The following is a 23,405-nucleotide window of genomic DNA, read 5'->3' as shown; positions in this document are numbered from 1 at the left end:
CTCATCCATCTGTCCAGCAGACATGTGCCGGGAAACCCCGGGTGCGGAGCCCCGAGACGGTGCCAAGTCGGGGCGCTTCCGTGACTCCAGAGTCGGGTGGGGCTGGGGGTGCTGCGGGGCCCCATGTCAGCAGTCCCGCTCTGGGGCAGGACCTCAGGGCCAGGCTGTTTACATTCCCACAGTTATTTATGGGCGTGTGTATGAGAGAACAGAGCCTGGAGCTCCTGGGAGCCTCCCAGGAAGGAGGAGACGCACAGGCCCAGGTGACGCTGGCCTTCACGGGGACCGCACCCGTGCACGCTGCCCGCCAAGCCGGGTCTGTGACAGAGGCTCTTCCCCACCCGCTGGGGCAGGTACCTGCCCACCCTGTCCTCCAAAACTGCTCCTCTGTCCCCTCCACGGCCCAGCTGAAGAGGAAGAGGGATGCGTCCAGGAGACAACCTTGAGATCAAGGGCACAGGAAATTTCTGCTTTCATCTGAAAATCTGTCAGCTGCAGAGGAAGTCCAGAGCCAGGCGGATGCCTGGGCCGTGGCTCACACACACATGGGCTCCCGCTGGTGTGAATGAGCCCAAGGCGAGGCTCCCGTCTGCGGTCTCGCCTCGTCCTCTGTGAAGAGCCGCCTCTCACAGCCCGGCCCCTGCGTCCACTGCTGAGCCCCAGCTCTGCAGGGGGCGGCGGGGGGAGAGGCTGGGACTGGGAACCAGTTGGTTTCCCAAGCGGTTCCCCAAGCTGACGCAGCCCTAGGCTCTGGACAGGCGGACGGTCCCACGCTCAGATGACAGAGGGGGTTTCCTCGTCCTGGGGGAGGTGTTCCTGCTGAGGCAGAGCTGCACGAAGCCCCCGCCACACGAAACCCACAGCACGCACGTGCCTTGGAAGGCCCCACGTTCAGTCCATGTGTCCAAAGGGAACGTCGGCTGGTGGTGCATGTCTGGAATCTGCTGGCAGGACTGAGGGCCGGCACACGCTCGCCTGCAGGTGCCTGCATTTGGGGTCAAACTACCGGAGCAAGACACAGTTCCACTGGTCACAAGATGCTCATATCTGCCGCAGGTTCCTCATTTGTAAAACAAGTGAGGTAACACTTGCCCCCAGGGCACAGGGGTGGGGTGTTTACACGTATCTGCCCTCTCTGTAGACAGCTGTCATCACAGAAGAATAGGGGCCTAGAGGTCAGGGGACCAGGCTGGGTCCTTGCAGGACGAGAAGTCCTGTAACCCTGGGGTCTCAGGCTCCTGGCTCCCAACAGGGGGTTTCATGGGTGGTCCCAGGGGTCCCTTCTTGCTTGGATATTCCAGGACTGTTGCCAATGGAGCCCTTGTTTTAAATTCACCGTGATGTCCTCCAACACCTGTTGTAGTGCTCAAGGAACAGGTGCTCAATTAATGAGCGGACATGATGAGTACAAATGCTGATGGTGTGATGCAGAGAATAAGTATCACAGAGTTACAGGAAAGGACTGAGAAGTGCGGAAGGCTCCCTGGAGGAGGTGGCTGTTGAGTCCAGCCATAAAGAGCGAATTTTTTTTTTTTTTGCGGGGGGAGTATAATTGCTTCACAAAGTTGTGTTAGTTTCTGCTGTACAACCATGTGAATCAGCTGTATGCATACATATATCTCCTCCCTCCCACCCCAGCCCTCTAGGTCACCTCAGAGCACTGGGCCGGGCTCCCTGGGCTACACAGCAGCTTCCCACCAGCAGCCTGTGTCACACACGGCTGTGTGTATGTCATCGCCACTCTCCCAGTCCTTCCCACCTGCCCCTTCCCCGCTATGTCCACACGTGCATTTTCTACGTCTGTGTCTCTATTCATCCCTGGAACTAGGTTCACCTGTACCATTTTTCTAGGCTTCATATACATTTGTCAACATGTATAAAACATATATAAAACATAAAACCATGTTCATGTAAAAAACATGAACACATACGTGTTTTTTCCTTTCTGACTTATTTCACTCTGTTTGACAGATTTGGTCCATGCATATCTTTACCTATGACCCAATTTAGTTCCTTTTTATGGCTGAGTAATATTGCTGTTTGAATGGGTGGAAGGAAGGAGTTGATGTTCCAGGCAAGAGAAATGCAGTGAACAAAGGTGCTCACGATGAATCAACAGCAAGTCCTGCTGCCAAGGAGCCTGAGCGACAGAGCAAAATGGACACGTACCTCCCCGGCACCTTCTCTCAGGAAGGTGCTGGAGGGTGAGCTCCAGGAAGACAAGGAGTAAACTTTACTTTACTCCCAGGAAGACAAGGGAGTAAACCAAGAAAGTGAAAGTAAACCAAGAAAGGATCTTGGAAAAAAGGGATCCAACGCTGGAGGAGGGTGGAGACACACCCGCAGGAGGAAGGGGATTCCCGGAACCTCCCTCAGGCACCTGGCACGGAGAACACGCGGGCCCAACGGCAGCAGCAGAGGGCTCAGATGAGAGACGACAGGCAGATGACCGTGTGTGTGTGCACGCGCTCATGCAGTTCTGTTTGGAGACTCACACGATGGGGAGAGAGTGCGGGGGGTTACACTGGGGGTCGGTCTGTGGAACAGCAAGCCAGCCAAAAAACCCCAAGACACTTGCAACAAAATTGTGCAATAAGGAAGGCTATCATGATATACAACAAACTCAATTGGGAACTGTGGCCCGGGACCCCTGTGAGGTCAGTGCTGACTCTGGCAGGGTTCGCCGTGGGCCAGGAGGCCTAGCGTGGACAGGGCACCACTGTGCCTGAAACGGGCCATCCAGAACAGCAGTGCCCGAGTGTCCTGGGAGACGGGGGGCCCGAGTCAGCTCCACGGACGGAGCCTCATCACACAGGACAGCGGGGCCGCGGGGAGGCGCCCTGGGAGGGACGTGGTTTTCCTGCACAAGACTCAGGCCTGTTTCATGGTCTAGGTATGTGCAGTATAATAGTGATAACAGGATGAACTGAAGGAAAAGTGAGAGACGGTCCTGCCACCACTTGGTTGACAAGAGCCAGCCGGCGCGGGGGCGGTGGGGGCGGGCTGCCTTCTGGAGGCGTGGATGCTGGTGCCGCCCGCGGGAGCACACAGCTTGGCTGGTGTGGTTGTGCATGTCCGACCTCCATCCACGAGCGGCACCCACGTGTGTACTGCATAGAGAAACCTTCGAACTCCAGGGGCTCAGGGCTTTCGTGGTGGCTTTGCTGGTGGTGAAAGCCTGGAAGCTCCCCTGCGTCCGTGGACGGGAGAACAGAGTGAAGAGTGGACCCAGCACACAAAGGAGGGTCAGCAGCAGTGGAAACAGAAGGCCCCCAGCTCGGACATCGCCCCAGACGCGGCTCAGAAACAGAACACTCAGGGGAACAAGGCAAGCCATGGAACAAGATACACCCCAGCTAACACCATGTTAATAAAATTCAAAAACAAGCAAGGCGAACTGTAGGACTTAGGTACTTTATATATACACTAAAGCCGCAAAGAAAAGCGAGAGACTGAGAAGGGTGTGAGGACGTGCCTACTTCTGGGGCAAAGTCCAGGGTGGGGTGTTCCCAAGGGGTGAGAAGGGGTGGGGACGCCCGGGTGCTGGCTGGGCTGTGGGTACTTCTACACGTTGCTGCCCAGCGTTTGCACGTGTCCACTCGACGGCATCAGATACACCCTCACAGGAAACGGGGGGGCAGAAGCCCAGTCCACACGGCCTTATGAGGCCTGGGCTGCGGCCTGTGAGCCATGGTCGGTGTGAAGGTATGCTTCGTTCCCTCCCAGCTCAGCAGCTCACCCATGTCCTGGGTGCCTTCGTCCCAGCCCAGCTGAGCAACAGCCTCTCGCTGGCACTAAGTCCACCCCCCAACACCCCACAGCTTCTGAAGACACAGCCCTGGCAGGGGCCCAGGCCAGGTGAGTGTGGGAGGGGCAGCTGTCATCCACAGCCCAGATCAGCCCTTCCGTGCCCAGCATCCAGAGGATGGCATGTGGGCACCCGCTCTGTGGACAGACAGGTGTGACAGGCAGAGGATGGTATGTGGGCACCTGCTCTGTGGACAGACAGGTGTGATGGGTAGGGGATGGGGAAGGGGGACGTGCCGAGTGAGCTCATGGCAAGCAGGCAGGTGTGGAAAGCCCCGACCGCCACCTGCGGACCGAGTTCTTCACAATGCACCAGCCGGGACCCTGAGGAGCAGGTTGGTTCTGTCAGGTATGTGTGTGGGGGGCGCTGAATCCTGAGTCCACCTGTGAAGGGCTCTATGGGGAAGGATGGGTGCTTAGGGAGTAGCTGGAGGGGCCCGTGATGTGGACAAGTCCCCACTCCCCAGGATCCTGGCCTCCCAGAAAAAGAATTCCATCCGGCTGACTGACCCGGACCACCAGGCATTAGATGTAGACGGTCGGAAATAAGACAAAATTAGATGATGAAATGCTGGCGTTCCACATCACAGGTTCCCCGAGGGTGATGCTGGGACACAGGGCCTTCCTGCGAGGCAGCAGGAAGCTCTGTGTCTACCAGATTAGGAGTCTGGGCTGTGGACACCTGCAGCTATGGCCCTTTCTGTGGCTGCAGCCCCGCCAGACACTCAGAACCTCTGGTGGGTAAAGCAGACCCTGCCCAGATGCAGGAGTGGGCACTTGGCCTGAACTCAGCCAGGCAGCCCTTCCACCCTGACCACCGGGTTGGTGCAACCAGGTGCCTGGCCCTCCCCTGGCCCTTGTGGTGATGTGTGGCCCAAGCACAGTGCCGTGGCAGGCGAAGAAGAGCCAGAGCCCAAAGGCGTTACTTGGCCTCAGAGTCCAGCAGTACCTGCACCTGGGTGGGTCAGTCATCTGGGTCAACAAGCTCCCTTACTGCCCAAGCTGCCTCAGGTGGGCTGTCACCTGTCACCAAAGCTGACCCGGCTGAGCTCCTTGGCCTTGATGCCAGGAGGTCGGGATCTGGCCCAGTTCTGCCTCACACGGCCTCTGGACTGTCCCGTGGGTGTAACCAGCGGCCCTCCTAATGCTTAGAGTCTGTGGATGAGATTGTTCTCTGGGTTTGCTCAAAACAACCTCTTCGAATGTGGAAAAGGACAACAAAATAAAATTTAAAAGTTCAGGAAAAGAACCATTTCTACAAGTGTGGTCTCTGGCCCCCGGTGGCAGCCACAGTGACTCCAGGGTCACAGAATTCAGCTCCCTGGGCCCCAGGGCCAGGAGAGGGTGACTTCTCCAGCCAGAGGTGGCTGTAACGCTGCCCATTAGACTGGGCCCCCACAACAAGCCCAGTCTTGCTGTGGGATCTTAGTCAGCGCAGGTAACCCTCGACCTTCCCTTGGCGCTGCCAGGGCTGCTGACAGCCCTGTGGTTGCAGACGGTCCTTAGAGGGACGATGAGGACCCCGTCAGTCATCAAGAAACGCAAACTCCTCCACGAGGGGATGGGGTTGGGGGGGCGGGCCTGCCCGGAGCACCATCCGAGGTGAAAGGACGGTGCCTCTCGGGGCTGTGAGTCCACATGCCTGGACCACAGGCTGGAGTCAGCGCCCCCACCCAAGGCCCCAGGAGCCCCCGCCCATCAGCGCACCTGAGACTGTGGTTCTGGACAGGTGGCAGAAAAGGCACCTGGGGAAGCCACAGAGACCCCACATAGCCCAGCGGGCCACACAATGGCCCACACACCAGGCCCCACGGCCCCGCCCAGAGTCTTTCTCCTGCTTCCCCAGGCTCGGGCAAGCTGAAAGCGTGGCAGGGAGTGCCCACGGACTTGCCAGCTGAGGTCGCAGCCTGTGCCGTCTGTGTCCTTGCTGATGTGTCACGTCCCACCCCTCCAGCGGCCCGCGGATCCGTCTTACTTCTTGATGCACTTCAGAGGAAAATGGCAGACATCCTGATGTACCATCCCTGAACACTTCAGCCGGCACTGCCCTAACTAGACTTCAGCGTTAGCTTGTGTTTTTCTAGGGAAAATTTTCTGTGCAAAACACACACTGTAAGGGTACCTGTCGAGGAGCTTGACGAAGGCAACCCCCCCGAGTGACCGCACCCTGTCAAGACAGAGGCTGTGTCCCTCACCCAAGGGTCCCTCATGCCCCTCCCCCTCCCCCCGGCTGCTCACCCAGAGTGTGCCTTGGTGAACATCAGAGCTGAAATGACCCATGCGTGCTGCAGAGCCCTGAATCACCAGGAACGGGAAAGCAGGCTGGCAGATTTCGTGACATAACCAGTTGGCTGCATTCCTGAAAGAGTTGCACAGGCCCTCCCCTTCCCTCTGAGTTATGAGCCACGATGCTGCGGTCCTGGCAGTTCAGGGAGCAGCTCTGTTTGAGGCTTGCAGGGAGGACCCCCCAACCCCACAGATCTGATCAGAAACAAGCCAGGAAGCCACTTTCCAAGGGCAGGTGTATAGACAGTGAGCAGCAGCATCCATCCCCCCGGGAGTGCAAGGCGGGCTTGCCCGGCACAGGGATGACCGCCATGGGCAGGGCCACCTCAGACACCTAGCGTTAGGCCCTTGCTCACTGTCTGCACGGCCCGAGGGCGGTCATGGAGGCTCCCCCGCCAGGCCCAGGGATGGCCCTGGGGCTTCTCAGCACAGCCCCTGGTGAGCACCAATGCCCAGCCTGGCTCCGGGCATCACCACGGCTTTTCCTTCTGGGGCTCGGGGTGAAGGGCAGAGCCGGAGGCAGTGCTCACCCAGGGCTCACCAGCGCTGCCACCCCTCCCTCTCCGTGGACAGAGCCAGCACTGCCCTCTGAGCCCCTCCCAGCAAACACCTCAGACGAGACAAGCGTCCTGTCCCCGGTCCACTGTGAGAGCCACCAAAACGCCTGGATCACGTCTCTTCATCCACAACCATCCCAAACCGAGCGCCGACATCAGCTCAGCACTAACCTGGAACCACGATCTGTGCCACACTGACTGGAGCTCAGACACTGGCTCAGCTCTAACCACCTGCTGATGAGGACGCAGACCTGACCCAAGTACGGACACCGACTCAACGCTAAGTGCCTGCGTGTGGACACAGACAACCGCCTGCTGACGCACACACAGACCTGACCTGAGTACAGACACTGGCTCAACCCAAGCACCTGCCACGTGGACACAGAACTGACTTACCTATGGACACCAGCTCAGCGTTAACCACGCACAACATAACCAGCAACGATAAAGAACAAGTGAAACAAGACAGGAAGTGGCGGCAAATCAAACTCCAGACAGAAAAGGAAGCCGTCCCCTACCTTGTGATCCCTGGACACAGGCCGGTATCTCCGCTCGAGGGCTGTGCGGTCCACCCGCCTCTCCGGCTCCACACGGCTCTTCTCTCTGGGCCGCCAGCCGACCCTGTGAATAACACACGAGGGTTTAGACGGGACACTCAGGAAGCGGCCCCAGGACTTCCTGGTGGCTCAGTGGTAAAGAATCTACCTGTCAACGCAGGAGACATGGGTTCGATTCCTGGTCCAGGAAGATGCCACATGCCTCGAGGCAACGAAGTCTGTGTGCCACAACCACTGGGCCTGTGCTCTGGAGCCCGTTGCAACTGGAGAGTGGCTCCCCTGACTGCAACTGGAGAAAAAGCCTGCTTCCCGCAACAAAGACTGAGCACGACCGAAAAAAAAAAAGCAGCAGCAGCCCTGGGACAGCGCGGGCCTCAGGAACCTCCACACCCAGACCCCTGGGCATGGGGGTGGGGGTGGGTGAGGGGCCCCGCCAGACAGCCCTCCCACGCCATCCTCAGGGGTCTCCTTCAGGTGCCTGTCCCGGGACCCACCAACCCCCTCTCCCCCACCTACGTTTGTTGTGCACACTTCCCCATAGTCACACCCCAACGAGCGTGGGCATAGACGGTCATCGGCGGGCTCGAGGTTTCTACGGCAAGGTTTCCATCACACCATCCTTATTTCTCTACCCTGTACCCCCTGGAGATGGCTAAGTCAGCAGCAGATTCTAGCACGTTCTTGTGGGTCACTGCAGTGTCCCTGGGAAGGGGTGTCACTCGGGGGACAGTGACGTCACTGCCCCTCCCCCACGGGCGCCCCCTCACTACTCTGTGTGGGGCCAGCTGAGGCCCCACGATGCTCTGTGACGGCGAAGGGGAGGGCTCCCGGGACCCTCCTCTGTGGCCTCTGCTGCCGCTTCCTCCAGCCCCTCTGGCCCTGTGTCTTCCTGTGACCTTCCAGCCAGCAGCTCATGGTCTGGGCCCCTCTGCCTCATTGTCTCCCCCCACCTGGCCTCTCGATTACTCCTCGGACTCATCTAACGCACTAGCCCTTGGTTCCCATCCACAGTCCCTGCAGGTTAGGAGGAAGGAAGGAATCATGGCCTGTAACAAACGCCTCTTAAAAACTGCACTGGATTCACAGGCAAGAGACGGGTTCCATCCCAGCCCCTGCACTGGCTTCCGAGGACGCCCGGTCCTGCGCCCTGTCTTTCAGTGCCTCTTTTAGGACATGAAGGTAAGGACTCGTGCCTCCCTCAGGACTGTCGTGGAGACAGAGACAAGTTGTGAGGATGTGAGAGGTTCCAGGCCTGAGAGGCTCTGGAGGTGACAGCCGCCTGCCCAGCAGCTGCCAGCCTCACCGGGAGCCCACGCAGGACTCACATGCCCGTGGGTGTCCGGGGCCCAGTCTGATTCTCCACGCTTCACCTTCAGCCAGTGTCCAAACGAGCGCTCATGAATCTGGAGCGCCCCCCGAAAACCTGCCTTCCTGCGCTCCGGTGAGGTTTCACATTTGAGAAGCAGACGGGGGCCTCCTAGCACAGCCATGCTCGCGGAGCCACGGGTTCATCCTTTCCAGGTGTGTGCCGGCTCCCACCACTCTCCTCTGATTTATCTAGGATCGTTTGGACTGTCAGCGAAACATAAAAAATAACTGCCTGCAGAGGCCAAATACACTGCAGGCTCCTATCTCACTTGTGGTCTAATTAATAGTTTCCAGGTCGCCATGGCCCGTGGGAACATCTGGGCCTCGTCTCTCCAGTCCACAGATGTAGAGGCCGGGCAGAGGCTGGGCTTCAGGGACCCCTTCTCACGCTCATTCTTCAAGGCTGTTTGTTCCTTTTTAATCTTTAAACTGGAGAACAGTGGTGTGCATGTGCATGGACATGTTTGTAAAATAGCCCGGCTCTTTGCTGGAGGGCTGGTGGCACCCCTTAAAATCTGTGGACCATGTGGGACCACGAGGGCCTTCTCGAGACCCTTGGAGACAATGGACGACTAAAGACAGTATTCTGAGGCTTCCAGGAACCGCAGTCCTTTATTCCAAGGCAGCCCTTCTTTCGATTAAATCTTTCCCAAGTATGGCAGACACACAGAGGCATCCAGCTCCCCACACTGCCACACCCTGGACACGCCTGTGGACCAGAACCCTGACAGGAAGCACAGCGTGGCCCCGCTGCCCTGGGGACCAGTCCAGCCATGGGCACGGCAGGTTGTCAGTAGGGTCGCTGTGCTGGTGGAGTCAGTGTGTAGCTCCACTCATTCAGCACTGTGAGATGCATCATCCTTTCATTTATAATTGTGGTGAAATACACATGGGGTAAGACTGACCGTCCTGGTCACCGGTCAGTGGCACCAAGTACATGCACAGTGCTGTGCCTCCATCACCCTCGTCTGTCCCCAGAGCCCCTTTCATCTTGAAAACCCCAAACTGTCCCCACTAGGTATACCCCCATCTCCCCACCTCGGCTTTCTGTCTCCATGGATCTGACTGCTCCAGGGATCTCATATCAGTGGAACCATACAGAATTTATCCTTTGGTGTCTGCTTTATTTCACTTAGCACAGTATCCTCAAGGCTCATCCATGTGGAAGCATGCGTTAGAATTTCCTTCTTTCTGGGGGTGGACGCTCCACTGCACAGATGGACCACATGTCGTTTATCCATCATCTGTCAGTGGGTATTTGTGTTGCTATGCCTCTTGGCTGTTGTGGACAGTGCTGTTGTGAACACAGGTGTACAAATATCTCTGAGACCCTGCTTTCAATTCTTTGGGGTATCAGTTCAGTTCAGTCGCTCAGTCGTGTTCAACTCTTTTGGACCCCATGAATCGCAGCACGCCAGGCTTCGCTGTCCATCACCAACTCCTGGAGCCCACCTAAACCCATGTCCATCGAGTCGGTGATGCCATCCAGCCATCTCATCTGTCGTACGCATGCAGTAAATAGAACTGCTAGATCATATGGTATTTAATTATGCTTTTAATTTTTTGAGGAACTGCCATGCTGTTTTCCACAGTGGCTGCACCACTTTGCATTCCCACCAGCAGAGCACCAGGCTTCCAGTTTCTCCACATCCTCACCAACACTATTTTCTGTTTGTTTGTTTGTTTGTTTTTTAATAGGACCCCCTGGTAGCTCAGCTGGTAAAGAATTTGCCTTCAATGTAGGAGAACCCCCTGGTCCCATTCCTGGGCTGGGAAGACCTGCTGGAGAAGGGATGGGTTACCCACTTCAGTATTCTGGCCTGGAGAATTCCATGGACTGTATAGTGTATGGGGTCGCAAACAGTTGGACATGACTGAGCAACTTTCACTTTCATCCTGATGGGTATGAAGTGGTATCTTGTGATTCTGATTTGCATTTTCCTAATGATTAGTGATGCGAAGAGTTGACTCACTGGAAAAACCCCTGATGCTGGGGAAGATTGAAGGCAGGAGGAGAAGGGGGTGACAGAAGATGAGATGGTTGGATGGCATCACCGACTCAATGGACATGAGTTTGAGCAAACTCTGGAAGATGGGGAAGACAGGGAAGCCTGGCGTGCTGCAGTCCATGAGATTGCAAAGAATCGGACACAACTGAACAGCAACAATGATCAGTGACGTTGAGCATCTTTTCACATGAAAGATCTTTCCACATTTTTTGTGTAAATTCTGTCTGCATAGATGTGGCTTCCAGCACAGGTTACAATCAACAGGGCTCTGAGAATGTAACTGGGGAACAGTCTTTGTGAGCACATGTAAGCATCATCCACCTTCAACTCCCAGGAGAGGAGTGGGTGGAGAGAGAGGGACTTTTCAAAACTCTTGCCCCTTTTTCTGTTGGGTTCTCTTTTCCTTGTTGGTTGGTAGGAGTTTTGTGGAAATACATTCTGCATAAAAGTCCTTTATTGACTGTGTCCTAACAAATGCTGTAAAAAAAAAAAAGCTGTGACTCTTCCTCCAAAGGTCGTTCCTTCCGCTGCATGCATCATGCCGACCTATCCATCCCTCTGTCTGTCCATTCATCCCTCCATCCACGATCAAGATCCCTGCTTTGTTTAGATCCTGAAACCACCCCCCTCACTCCTCCTGAGACCCAGCAGACTGCTGCCCCAGGGGCCCTCCTTCCACGGGCTGCATAAGCCCCCCTCCCAGGGCACCGAGGCATCTGCGGGCTGGTCCAGGTGGCCGTCCACCCCTGCTGTGACCTCATCCCTTCCCGGGTGCTGGGAGCGCCCAGGCCCTGCACCTCTGGCTGTGCCGGTCCTGCTGGATCTGCTTCCCTGTGAACTCACCGTCCACAACCTGTGTAGCCATCAGAGCCCCTTGCCCATCCCACCCTGGTGACGAGGACCCAGGCCCGTCCCAAGGTTCTCGTATGCACTATTTGTTGCAGAGTCTGTTATTAATGAAGACAGATGACAGTGGCCGAGCTTGGCTGGAAGCCAGCCCTGGACTAGAGCCGTCCACGACTCCTCCCAGCAACCCTGTGAAACAGGTTCCCGTGTCACCCCACCCTACAGGTGAGGACCCTGAGGCCCAGATGGGTAGAGCAGCTCTCCCCAGACAACACACTGAGCAGACTCCACTATTCCAGAGCAGCTGGCGGCCTGGCACGGGGAGCGGGGGCACACCTGAGTGGTCTCCACATTACTGAGCTGAACACCAGGAAATGAATGAACTAAGCGATGAAGCCTGCAGCAAACAGCACAACCTCAGAGCCAGAGGACAAAGTGTTAGCACTAAACGGGGGCCTTCCCATCAGCAGGGCCACCGGGGACCAGACTGTTCTTCCTGTAAATGAACAAGAAGAAGGTAAAAGCCAAGAGGAAGATAATAAGCAGAGAAAAAGAGCCTGGGAATTTTCCCCTAAAGCAAGCATGATTGCTTTGGACACTGGGATCTGGGTGCAGTTGGAAAGACATTGGGTTGTGATAAGTGTTTTATTTCGCTTGCTGCCGGCACAGGGGATAAAGGCTGTCTGGAGCCTGGAGCGTGAGGCCGTGGAGAAGCTGAGGTGATAAACAGGCCGGGTGAAAGCTGCCGCACGCCCGGCCCGTGCCCCAGGCTGTTCCCACTTCTGCTGACGTTCACGGTTGGGCTCTGGCAGAGGTTGTCCTGGCGGCTATCACCGAGCCATCGGCGCACGTTTCCGGGGGCCCTGCCTGCTCAGTGCTGCGGGCGGATCCTGAGCGTCGAGCACAAGCCGACTCCCTGGCTGTCTGTCCTGATGAAGGATGCATCCATCCTCAGGAAGGTGGCGGGGTTGGGAGGCTGGGGGCTGGGGTGCAAGCCCCCTTCGGCCAGGAGGTCAGTACTGTGGGCCCTGCAGAGGCTGTTGAGTGTAAGCTGCTGTCGGGGGTGGGGTGGGGAGGGGACACCCCTGAGCACCCTCTCCTGCTGCTGGTCAGATCCCCACCAGCACCCAGTCACCTGGGATCTAGGATTTGAGAGAAACGCCCCCACTGGGCTTGGAGTCTGCTCCCTTGAGAGCTCTGGAGGATGGCAGGGGGTTCCTTCCATGGGCTTCCCCCTCAGCCAGCAGGAGCAAGAGTGGGAGGCGCTGAGCAGGTGCCTGCCCCCCCTTCCCCTTTGGATGGTCAGAGGGGAACTGCCCACTGACCTGCCACACCCACACCCACTGGGTCACCACCTGGCTCTGGAGTCCCAGCCGGAGACTCACCAGCTGTACTGTGGCACCTCCTCCATGGCTTCCCGCGGCTACCCCTCCCCACCCTGATTCACATGCCCCGGGCCAGACAGGTGCCTGGAAATGCCCGTCAGCTCAGTTCAGCTCAGCATTTTGAAGCACACGCCTGAGGCAGCCAGAGGCCACTGACCCAGAGCCCAAGGTCCCCGGTGGCCAAGGGGGGAATAGCCAGGGGAAGACGCGGGCGTGTGGCCGGTGGTGGGGGCAGGCGGAGCCCGGCTGGCAGCCCTTTCCCAGTGATACCTGGGGCAAGCCAGTACCCACTGTGGGTTCACCATGACACGCACCTCCTCAGGTGTAGACTGGGCAGAGAAACATCAGGTGAAGGAGGGAGGACCAAGGAGAAGCAGGATTTGAAGAACAGAGAGGCCAGCTCGGCGAGATGTGGCCCTGGGGAAGCCTGGCCCTGAGGGCTCTGCCCGCCGAGGGTCTGATGGCCAGGGAAGCAAGGACCCACGCTTCACCTTGGGAACCAGAACGCCGGACACACCTCTGCAGCCCCAACACGGGCTCAGGGAGGGAAGCAGCGGCTAGTGAGCACTTGCTGTTTACCCAGCGCGGGGTGTCAGCTCGGTAACCTCCACGGTACCCCACAAGCAGTGTTGCTCTTGCCCCCGGGGCTTGGAGTAAATGACTCGCTGAGGTCACCACAGCAGCCTGGATGCCAGGGACCACCTAGAATGTTCCATCTCGGCCTCCGGACCTGTCAGGAGGGAGGCTCAGGCAATGCCACAGGGAGGCGCCCACAAGCGTCACCCAAAATGATGGAGGGCAGCCCTGCGGACCCTCAGGGGGAGCTGGGCACATGCCAGAAGGACAGGACGAGTCCGATGGGTCGGACAGCAGAGCTTAGCCGTGGATGCAGGCGCTACACAGGTGACCGCAGTCCTTCCCGGAAGCAGATAAACAAATGCTGGGGGACGGTGCGATGCCAGAGGATGAACGTAGAGGAGATGACAGGAGTGCACCTGAAGCAGGAGGGACAGAGCAGCGAGGAGGGGACACGTGTGTGATACGGCGCGTGCAGCCGGGGGGCGAAGGAAATCAGGAGATGGGCGGGGGGTGTATAGCGAATGGTTTTCTCGTGGCCTATGTATCTGCAAAACTTCACAGTAAGATGTGGAGAAAAGACAAAAATAGGGAGAGGGTTGGGAAGGAAAAGAAATAAAAGAAAGCACCAAAATTTGAACCTGGGGGAGGTAGAGCGGACTGGCTCCTCTGTCCCCACAGCTCAGTCCCCAGCACAGATGCCCCACGGGCTTCAGTGGATGGGGCAGACGGCTCAGACTCAGAGGCGGGGTCCCAGGAGGGCTTGGAGCCTGGGATTGATAGAACTCTCAAACACTCGTGCCTGGGGACACTTGCCAAATCTCACCAGGTCAGGAGGACCCCCCAGGGCCTGGGAGAGTCACCATGACCTCTTCCCTGGGGGAGCACAGCAAACATGCCACGGCTGCAAAGACCAGTCAACAAAGAGTCAAGAAGAAATAAGGCGAGAAAGCACCATCAAGGCCCAGCCAGAAGAACACCCACAGAGCCAAGCGGGGGCCTTTCCTTGGAGTCTAGGCAGAGCCCCTGAGGTCGGGCCCCATGCAAGACACAGGAGATTCAGTTGAGGCCAAACCCATCCCCAGAGCAACGTTATGCTTCCCTCCAAAGGCCCCCAAAGACCCCACTCCCTAGGAGCCCCCACGACCCCAAGACCACGAAGACCTTGTGAGGCCTCCCCCACCGTGGGTCCCAGTCCCCCCATGTCCCTCCCCGCAAAGGCGGAGCTGCCGTTGCCTCCCTTCCTGCCTGGGGTGAACCCGCCCCACCCCGGACTGCCAGCTGCTCTCCCTCACTTCCTCTCCTCCTTGCTCCCCCTAGCCGAGTGGCCAGAAGCCCAGTGGTCAATTTGGTTAAAAAAACATTAGCCAGACAATTAGCTGACACCACCACTTGCTGCCCTTTCTCAATTAGCCCGGAGGGTCTGAGGGCCCCACAGCATGATGCGGCCCAGGGACTAGTCCCTGCTGACTAGCTGGGGCTGGGTCAGGGAGGGACCTGTGACTCTGTGGGCCCTGGAGCAGAAGGCAGGAGAGCACGCCCTCCACGGGGCATGGTGTGGCATCCTCTGTGAGCCTGGGCCCCTTGAGCATCCGACCACCGCCAGTCCTCCTGGTGCAGATGCCCAGCATGGGGTGCCTGGGTGGGGAGCTTGGCTGTGGGAGCCAGGCCCTCTAGCCACACAGCTCTTGCCATACGGTGGTCTGTGTGCCGGACACTCCTCTGAGCGGCCGCACTGACCTCTGACACCACCCAGCAGTCATGATGGTCAGTTCCACACAGGCTGGGGTTGGGGAGCCTTGGCCGCTATCTTATGGGCCTCTAAGGGGCTGAGGCCTCGGTGCAGGAAAGACCACCTGGACAGGGCTCAAGCTAAGAGGCCTGGCGAGCGGTCTGCGGGAGGGACACTGCCCAGGCAGTCGGGCCCCACAGCAAATCCCCCGTGTCAGCGGAGCACATGGGACTCTGTCCGAAGCCCAGAACACACCCCTGCCCCTGGGAGCCTGTGTGCAGGGCAGCACAAGGAGGAGCCCGCAGTCAGCACTCACCAGCCCTGAGAACCAGCACCACTCCTTTGGTGGGCTCCTAGGGGTGGGCACGCCTGTCCGTCTGCTGCCCCTGCTGGGCGGGGGACCAGTTAGGGGAGCAAAGATGAATTCCAGACCCGCTCCTGCAGGGTGGTGTCTAAGCTGCCCACTTGTCTCCCCGAGCTGGTCTTAGTGACTCTCAGCAGAGATGTCCTGACACCCAAGCTCCTTAGGGGACCGGCTTCCTGCACTTCCTGCCCTCTGCCCCGCCCTGCTCCCGCCCAGCTCCTCCCCAACAGCCCACCACCTCCCTCCGCTCAGGCAACTCCTGGTGAGCAGGACTCAGGCTAAGGGCCACCCTTGGAGAAGACACTTGATGGTCACTGCTGACCCTACACAGGACCGTGCTCATCACCACAACTGTTCAGCTGAGTCCCGCAAGAGAAGCTGTATGGTCAGTGAGTCCCAGCCCAGCCTCTCCTCGTGGGCCCCTCCTGGGAGGGTCCTGCTCCATGCAGAGGCTCCCAACTCTCTGCAAACCTGGGGAACACGGGGCACGCAGCCCCTGACTCCAGGGTCTAACATGTTCCGGAAGAGACTCTCAACCCACATGGTCCCGATTCTTTTCTCCATTTGGAAGACTGGATTTCACAGGGTTATTCGCTCCACTGTCTCTGACGGCATGGATCTGTGACCAGGGGCCCCAGCCCATCTTGGGCTCAGAGTCCTTCATTTGCCAGAAGCTCTGTTTTATTGCCCTTTGAATAATTTCCCAAGATAAACCCTTGAGAGTTTCCTTGTAAGCACTTAGGCCTTTGTTTATAAGGATCTTAGATCTTCTAAGAGTGTTTAGAACTCACTGAAGCATCCTCTTCCTGCCCACCACCACCTCTCAGGGAGCTCAGTGGACTGGAAGCTGTCCTCGGTCTCTGGGATCCAGGGTCCCAGGAGAGAAGCACCCAGTCTGGAGCCTTTGTCTGGGTGGGGGTGGGGTGGCCCGGGTGGGAGTGGGATGGGGGTGGGGATGGGGGGTGGGAGGCCCCCCTCTGCTCCATAGGCTCAGGCTGCTTTCCCAGAACAGAGGTCCCTGGGGAGGGCCCACTCCTCCTCCTGTAAGAGTAAGCTTGCAACCACTCCTGGCCTTCATGCCCCCATGAGAGCCAGCTGCCTACCAGCCACCTGCCAGCCACCCTCCCCAGCCTCCTGAAAAGAAGGGCCAGCTCGCAGGGCCCCGCCCTCTACCTCCTCTGGGCTGCCCGCCCCCTCTCGTGATGTGTTGAATGCTCCTGCCAGAAGCCTCTGGAGCCTGCCCAGCTCTTTTGTTATTTCAGGTTGCTGTGTTTCCAGCACAGATTCCCGTAGATTACCACCGGCATGGAGCGGCCTCTTCCATCGGAGCCCTGTGAGCCTGATTCCGACCTCTTAGTACCCGACCCCCAAGCACAGAGCAGTGCGGTTGGGGGGCAGAACCCAGCGAGAGGGTGGGTGGCAGTACATGGCCACGAGGGGCGTGTGTCCCCGGCCACCAGCCTGGCGGCTCTGGGAGCCGTTCCCTGAGATTCTGAGAGCAGGCAGCCCCAAGTCCTTGTGCACCGGTGGCCTCAGGGACACCCACAGAAGGCTCCTCTGGTGGCTGGGGAGCCCCAGGATCCCATGGGCTCTGGCCCCTCATCCTCCAGGCCTCCCGCCTCGGCCCATGGGAACGGCAGCAACCTGCTGGCAGCCCCTCAAACAGGCTGCTCCCTGGCGGGCATACTGCACATGGGGCGGGGTCCTCAGCAGGTGGGATGCATGAGGGCTGGGGTCGCCACCGTGGACACAGACGTGCTGGTCCATTTATCCTCTGTGTTTCCAAGCCCCTCCAAACCGGTTTTGGGGCCAGCACTGTGTGAGGCACAGGGCCTCCATCCTGGATGGGGGCTCATAACTTCAAAAGGTCAAGGTGGGCTTTTCCCCGAAGGAAATGAGCCTGGCTGACCCTTCTGGACCCCCTAGAGTGTGGCCCCCTGCACTGCACCCCCTTACTGTTGGCCCCAGGAGGCCATGAGATGCATGAGGATTCTGGTCCCCATGTCAAAGTCACAGTGTCCTCCAACCTCTCCAGACCCCTCCCAGGTTACACTGGAGAAGCCCCTGCAGGAAGGAGGCCCTCCATATGCTGGCCCAAGGCCCCCACTTTCAGCTGAACCCCAACACAGCTCATCTTCTCCAGCTTCTAGAGGCTGCAGTCAGTCCTTGGCTTATGGCCTCATTGCTCCAGTTTGTCTCAAATCTCTGCCTCCTTCTTATAAGGGCCTTCCCCTCCCCCTGGATGATTCAGACTAATCTTCCATCTCAAGATCCCTAATTCAGTCACATCTGCAAAGCCCCTTTTACCAGGTCACATTGCCAGGTCCAGGGAGGGGGCTCTATTTTCTTTCAGGGTCATTTATAGGTAGGTTCGGATTTGATAACAGAGGAAGGAAATGGTGGCATTTAGATCAATGTCATAGTAAATAGGGGGCCACTGCACATTACAGAGAAGAAAAATACCCAGAGTTGAGTGGGAAGGTCTGAATGTCTCCGAGGCCCAGTTCCTCAGGTGTACAGCAGGTGTGACAGTGACTCCTGCATCCTGGGGCGAACATGAGGAGGCTGCTCCCGACGTGTTTCCTCTGCTAAGAGGTAGCTCCATGGGCTGGGTTGGGTCCTCCCCATTCATTGCTAAAGCCCCAGAGTGTCAGCTGCTTTGTCACCATCGCAACCACCGCCACTGTTATTATTATTAATCCAAATGCCTCAAGACCCTATAGTTTCTAAAAGAAACAGAGGGTTCAGGCCAAGTGCTACAACGCTTAGCATTGCTCCAGCAGCTCGACCCCGAGGATGTCTTCCCTCCCACGTCCTGCCGGAAATTTCAAGCCCAGAACCTTGAGTGAACTCGCACTCCTTCTGGGCTGGACCTCCTCCAGTCCACGGAGCCAGGGCCCCCTGCCGCGGCAGGGAAAACTGATCAGTGGCAGGGGACAGAGCTCCTGGGCCTCAAGGTGAGCTACTGAGCTATGCTGAGCCATCTCTTTCCTTCCAGGAACTCTTCCTTGAACAAATCCAAACATCATCCAAGTGGTCCTGAAACTGCCCCTTCCTCTGGGACCCAGTAATCCAGAGGCACTGATGATGCTCCCTCAAAGGCGAGGGTGGCACCCAGTGACTCATCCACACACATGAACTGCCTGGGTCTAGGCTGGTCCCCTGCAACTTTTCACCTGTCAAAGCCTTTTCCCATTGTTCTGTGCTAGATTCTACCGAAATAATCTCCGCTTGGGACACAATCACACATTTACTTATTTTATGGATGTTTCCTTACATTACAGAGGGCACGAGAGCCCTGTGCTAGCAGAGAATTCAGAAGGAAAAGAAACTTCTGGACCATCATTTTGGTTTATCTCATTCTGAAACCGAGGAAAGGAAAGTGTTCAACAAGGAAAGTGATCCTAGAGCCTTCCCTGCTATCTCACACACACTCACTTTCCACAGAGCTTAGCCCCATGGTAGGAACAGGGTTTGGGGGATTTGGCCCAAAGTTGTAACCTCCCAAAACCACATCTGCACAAGGGGCTTAAAACAAGCAGCTGCTTTACGGTTGTGGAGATGAAATCAGGGAGCACAGGGCTGCGTGCAGAAGCTGCTGGCACATAAAGAGCATCGATACTGTTGAATGACCGTTATTGAGTTTCCTCCCCTGGTTTAGCACCCGACTTAGCACCACATTCTCACTGTTTGGACGCGTGATAAACACCTGAGGAATGAAGGAGACCACAAGCACAGCCTGCATCTACACAGCAGCCAAGAGGGACTGGCGACTTGGTTGTGAATGACAGCTTGTCTTAAATTGGTTGGGGCCAATGTCCAGGTTTGGGGCTTGTTTCCAGTACCAGACATTAACAAACTGAGAACAGGATGCATGTTTATATGTCTAGGTCTTAAGGAGCTGCTGAAGATTCTACTTTGAAACTCCAAAACATTATGGGGAGAAATTAAAGAAGACCCAGATAAATGGAGAGATATACCATGTTCATGGATTCAAACACTCAATGCCCTCATGATATCAATCTTCCCTCAAATTTATCTATAGATTCAAAGCAATAAAAATCACAGAAGACTTCCGTTTTAGGTAGAAATTAATAAGTTGTCCCTAAAAGTTATATGAAAATGCAAAGGATCTGGAATAGCCAAATGGTCTTTAAAAAGAATCACAAAGAGCTACACTATCTGACACTAAGTTTTACTATATACCTATGGCCATCAACAGAGTACTTGTGTTGGAGTGTGGAAAGGCAAATAGTTTAATAAAACCAGAAAAAAGAATTCAGTCTAATATACACACATAGAGGGAAATCAGACTGGATATGGGTGCACCCCTGGAAAGATTGTGGGGGCAGCGAAAGGAAACTCACCCAAGACTCATAACACAGAAAAGCACCACCTCCTCCAGGAACCCATGGTTCCAGCTCAGCTCTGACAGCTCAGCAGTTTTGCTTGCACAGGTAGCTTTCTCTCTGGGCACCTGAACTTCCTCGTTGTTAATAGGCAGGAATTGAGAGAAATGATTGCAAAGACAGCTCCACAGTTCTGTTACACTGAGTTCATCAATGTGTTATAGAAACACAATTAACCTACCACCTCCCCATCTCCAGCGCTATTCTAGCATACACTCAGCTTCATAAATTCTACATAAAGTCAAATTAACTGGAGGAATTTTTAAAGAATACTGCAACTCCTGGAGAGAGAAATTGGAGCCATAGTGGGGATACTGCAAAATCCACAGCATCCTTGTTTTTGCCATGATAAGTATCCAGAGTAAGTGCCCCGGCACTCCTGCCAACCCCAGGCCCCAGGCTCTCCACTGAGCCCCAGACCCACTCATCACCTACCACACGCCAGCTCTGCAGGGTGCAGGTGACAAGTAACATTCTGAAGCTGGGGGTTCAGGAAGCAGGGAGCACAGGGAGGGTGGGGTGGATGAACCGGGGCTGGAGTTGGGTGGAAGGAGGCCCGGGGAGGCAGCATGTTTGTGGGGTCGCCCACACAGCTGTCCTCTCTGGGGGTCACAGATGTGTTCACTCATCCCTTACTCATCCCAGGGAGCTGCCTGGCCTTAGCCCTGGCGTTAGGCGACCCAGTCATTTATTCAATAAGCTGTGTCATACTCTTTCCGGCCCCATGGACTGTGGCCCGCCAGGTTCCTGTCCGTGGGATTTTCCAGGCACGAATACTAGAGTGGGTTGCCATTTTCTTCTCCAGGGGATCTTCCCAACACGGGTATTAAATTCACATCTCCTGCTTGGCAGGCAGAATCTTTACCACTGAGCCACCAGGGAAGTCCCAGGGGACCCAGTTGAAGTTGACCTTGCAACGGCAGGATTAATGTGATGTTCATCCTCAGTTTCCACTGGGTACAAGAGAGACAGATCCACACTGACCCAACTCTGTCAGGGGAAAAGCAATTCCAAGCACACTCACTCCCTCACTCATTCACCCTGTCACCTCCATCCTTCGTATGTGCTGTTCCCTCTTCCTAGAACAGTGGTCTTCAAGGTGAGGTCCCTGGACCCCAGCATCAGCATCATGGGAAACTTGTTAGAAATCTAAGTCATGGGCTTCATCCTGACCAGTGGATCAGAAGCTCGGGCGTGGGGCCCAGCCATCTGGGTTTTAACAGGTGCTCTGCAGACTCAGATGCACTCTCGAGTGGGGACCACTGTGCCAGAACATCTCTTCGCATCCCCCTCTGCCCAGCTAACACCTACTCATCTTCAGCACTCCCCTCCTCCAGGTAGTCAGTGCCTGCCCTAACCCCTCCCTCTTCCCTCACTACTATCCCTGATGCTGCTCCTTCTACTTCTCTCCTGGGGGGAGGAATGTAGAATGAAGGAGTAAAAGAATACAGACTTTAATGAGTCTTTTCTGGGGTGGAGCTGGGTCTGTGAACATGAGTGAGCTGGAGTTCTCAGTCCATATTGGGAGGCAGAGAACAGGATGGGCTCTGGTGGCCACCTTAACCGCTTCAGTGGGGGGCACCAGAGCCCCAGCCTGGCTGTGGCCCCAGCTGGAGAATGTCCAATTGTCACAAGCTGTTCACCCTGGCCCCCGTGGTCTGACCAGGGGGCCACTGTTCACTTCCTCGCTCTTCGTCTTGGGGCTGGTGGTTGAGTGGAGAGTCTTGGAGCAGCCCTGATCCAGGGTAAACAAGCTTTGACAATTCAGAGAAATGGCCTAAAAATAGGCTGGAGGCTTGATTCATGGGGGGAAGGACACTTGGGGGTGAGAACCCCCTCTTCGGGGCTGACTTATTCGGGCCTGTCGGGGATGAGGAAGGTGGTTGTCATGCGGTGACTCATCTGGGAACTCAGCAGTGACCACTGCCCACGAGCCTCTGATTTTTCCCAGGCAGCTGACCTCCCAGCCTTGGACACAGCTCCAGGACCCACAGAGGAGATGGCGCAGGGGGCATGGGAGGACTGGGTCCAAGGTGGGCGAGGCCTGGGGCTGACACATCCCTCCCCCACCCCCTGCTCCTGAGGACCTGCAGAGACCAGTCCATCTGCCTCACTGCTTCATCCCCCAGGTCCTGACTAGGGTCCGCCCTGAGCTCCTTGTGCTACAGGGCCTGGCCCACGACAGTACCTCTGCGGATCCTGGGGGACGTCCTCATGGGAAAGGTGGTGGTCTCTTCAGAACACACTCCTGTCCTCATGGCAGTGAGCCTCCAACAGCAAAACAAAAAGGCCAAGCGCCTGGACCTGGGCCAGGGGGCACGTGTAGTCTTCTGGGAAGTCCTGGGGTTGGTTCACCGTTGTCCTTTCAGCACTGGTGTGCAGGGAGAGGGTCTCCTCTTGTCTTTGGCAGTAGTTTCAAGTCTCCTGGGGCAGGTTGGTTTCTGTGCTTCCCCAGATCATGGGCTTTCTGAGTGAGCCACACCCCTGAGCCCAAACATGGCCTGGTTGTCACAGTGAGGTGCTGCTTTATGCTCATCCCTCCATCCACACACCCATCTGCCCATCCATCCTCCCATGCATCCAATCATCCATCCATCCTCCCATCCACACAATCATCCATCCATTCACCCACCCATCCTCCCATCCATCTACCCATTCGTCTATCCACCTATCTATTCATCTACCCATCCAACTTATCCATTCAGCCACCCATCAACCCACCTACCCATCTACCCAACCATCCAAGGAATGCAGATGAATTGGCTACTCTGAGCCACTCCCTACATCTGCCCTGGGAGCACCAAGCTGATTGAAATGCTCTTCCCCTGTGTTCCCCTGGAACCCAGGTTGGAAAGGACATGTCTGTCCTCGAGAAGTGTAGTCTATGGGTCCGTCAGTACACAGCTACAGAGCAGAGAGCAAGCATCAAGTATGATGGCAATGGAGAGGCACCCATGCTGCCGGGGGGAGGCGGGGGGACCGAGGGAAACTTCCAGAAGGAGTTGTATATGTCTTGCGTCCCAACTGAGGTTCAAAGCCACTTGCAGACAGGGCCTGGATGCTGTCCACATGGATGCAGGACCACTCAAACATTCAGAGGCTGTGTCCATGGTACCAGCAAGGCCCGCCTCAGGTGGGTGCCCGGGGATGGAGCTTCCGTGTGGAGCCAATGAGTCAGCTGCCAGCCGAGGACACGGGACTGTTTTTCCAGCCTCCGAGAGCCACCTCCTGCCTCTTGTGCCATTATAAGCAGTGACTTAAGCATCTGGGGAGCGGATACAGGGGACTGCAGACGGCCTGGCCGGGGCAGGGACGAGGATGGGGGTGCGGAGGGTAAACATTCCCAGCCCCAGTGAGCGTCTCCCCACGGGGGTTCGGTGAGCAAGTCAAATGGCTTTTGTTCCTTTTGTTTTTGCTCATTCCATAAAGGATTTTACTTGACTCATGATTTCCCAGCTGGCTCCTTCTGTAGCTTAAGAAAGCAAGAGTGAATAATTGCTCTGGCTTTT

At 56.7% G+C, this 23,405-nt stretch overlaps 1 protein-coding gene across 1 annotated transcript in view; it reads right to left on the bottom strand.

Moving 5' to 3' along the window:
* The window catches only part of ZNF469 (zinc finger protein 469), a 251,894-nt gene that overhangs the window by 117,606 nt on the left and 110,883 nt on the right, over positions 1-23,405 (bottom strand). The window contains exon 3 of the mRNA XM_070770435.1: positions 7,169-7,271. The gene's annotated coding sequence lies outside the window, so the exon portion shown is untranslated. The remainder of the gene's footprint in view (positions 1-7,168; positions 7,272-23,405) is intronic.

This window comes from Bos indicus, chromosome 18 (genome assembly GCF_029378745.1).
Source record: "Bos indicus isolate NIAB-ARS_2022 breed Sahiwal x Tharparkar chromosome 18, NIAB-ARS_B.indTharparkar_mat_pri_1.0, whole genome shotgun sequence".
NCBI classification, from domain to species: Eukaryota; Metazoa; Chordata; class Mammalia; order Artiodactyla; family Bovidae; genus Bos; species Bos indicus.
This window is presented reverse-complemented; position numbering and strand designations above follow the sequence as displayed.